Source organism: Lycium ferocissimum, chromosome 7 (genome assembly GCF_029784015.1).
Source record: "Lycium ferocissimum isolate CSIRO_LF1 chromosome 7, AGI_CSIRO_Lferr_CH_V1, whole genome shotgun sequence".
NCBI lineage: Eukaryota > Viridiplantae > Streptophyta > Magnoliopsida > Solanales > Solanaceae > Lycium > Lycium ferocissimum.
This window is the reverse complement of record NC_081348.1, coordinates 51,925,228-51,927,485: the sequence shown is the minus strand read 5'-3', so window position 1 is coordinate 51,927,485 and position 2,258 is coordinate 51,925,228.

The window sequence follows — 2,258 nt, the reverse complement described above, 5'->3', positions numbered from 1 at the left end:
AAAAAGAAGTTCGATATTTTGAAAATGACTTTAAAAACAAAAAACAAAAAAATTGACTTAAATAAATAAAATTAGGACATAAAAGTAATTAATGAAAAAGTTTTTAAAAATTTAATTGTGAGGTAAGCATTCCCTCTTATATATAATAGTAATATATATTTCATTGAATTTTTTTGTCTTTTTTAACTCCTAATTAAAGTTTTAATTACTTTGCAAATTCTCACACATTTTGGTAAATTTTAAAATTTTTAAGGGCTTTTATCATGCCACTAAAAATGATGATAAGAAAAGTTGTAGCCCCCACAAAGCACACTCATACATATTTGACTCTTTTATGTGGAAATATTACTATATTAGATTTATTTATATTATATTTTTCCTTAAGAATTTATTATAGACACCCGATAAATTATCATGTCATGCAAATTCTATCTTAATATAGGTTTAATTATTGAGTTAAAATATTATCCTTATAATATTAGTTATTCATGTTATTTACCATTTATGATTTTCTATTTAATTTTTTATTCGTCCGATTAAACATATATTTTTTTTTATTTATCATGTAATTTTGTGTCGTACATGCTAGCAAACATAAGTAGTTAACAAAGATTTCACTTAAGGTAGAATTAGATTTTAAATTAAAAAAAAAAGAACACAAATAACTTATATCATTATTAAATACTTCAAAAAGTATCAAAAATGTAAATTATAGTCCTCGGTCTCAATCAAAAAATGAATTTCAAAGTACTGTAGTTGATTAATCAAATTTTATGTGCACACACTTTCAACATAAAACTTATCTAATAGATTACTATATTAAAAGAGAATTATAAAATATTATTTTTATATATATCCTGAAAATATTTGGGGAAAAACTATAGTTAATTGTAAAGAGTACATATTTTATTTATTTAATATAAAAATATTTTGCAAAATATCAGATATTAATATCTTATATAATTTAGGACAAAATAGTTAAGTTGAACATGAAAACGTTATTACAATGTAGATTTAATAAAATGGCTCATTAAAATGACTCCCCAATTTAATTTATTAACTTTAATTAATCTATAAAAGTGATCTTAATTTTAGAATCCGAGGATTTTAATTATTATATTTATTTATAGTAAGTTTATTAACAATACAATATTTTTTAAAAATGTCAGACTCGTCAATACTGTCATTATGGGAGATTTCCATAATTACTTTAATTAACAATACAAATAGTGACAATCGTCAATACTGTCAAGGGAGATTTCGGCATTACAACAAGGAACACTTTTATACAAACAAGAAACCTAAACATACGAATAAGTTTACATATGGTTACATAGCATCCTTCCCTCATAGAGAAGCATATCTCAGCCCTTCTCTCTTCTTCCATTTAGATGTGAATGAACTGTCTAATCCATGGATGATTGAGTAACTTTGTGTGTTTGTTGGTTGAACACTTATTCTCTTTAGTTTCCTCCCCGCTTGTGTGAGAACACAATATAGCAAATCCTCCTACGGTACATAAAGCAACTCACTGCACCTGCAAGAGAAACAAAATATTTTGTTCGATAATGAAACTCCGTTACAAGAGCGGGCTACAATTCACGCCGACATGAAAGTACTCGGTCAATTTATTTAGTCTAAATCTTTAATATTGACTGATGAAGAAAAGACCAAAATCTTTGATTATATGGCAATCTTTGAGTAAAAGTTTTAGTTACATAATAACATATGAAGTCGAAGCATAATTTCACATAAAAGAATAAATTTTGTTAAAAAGAATGCTACAAGAATCATAAAAACCAAATATCTGTAGTGATAACAACGAGGTTAGGGAGATCCCAAATTTATAATTAAAATATAAGAAGTGCGGAAGCAAATATAGAAAAGAATCTAAAAACTAGAAAATAAAGATATGGGAAATTCGAAGGAACAATCCACGAATTTCCAAGAACGTAAGTTCTAAAGTCTTGACAAGATCCAAGTAACAACGTATAGATTTATAGGAAGAAAATCTAACGCCTTTACTTGAGATAACGAATAAAAAACAAAGTAGATTCGGATCCCGACCGCTGTAGCATTAACTTAAGACAACAATTAGTATTTAGAACTAATCGCCTTAAAGAATACCAAAAAGAAATCAAAGATATCAAAGAAGAAATTATCTTACTACCTTGAACTAAGAACTAGTTAGGTTGAAAGATAAATCTAAAGTAATGCCACAAAGGTTCAAAAGAACTCTCAATATAATATATTTTTTC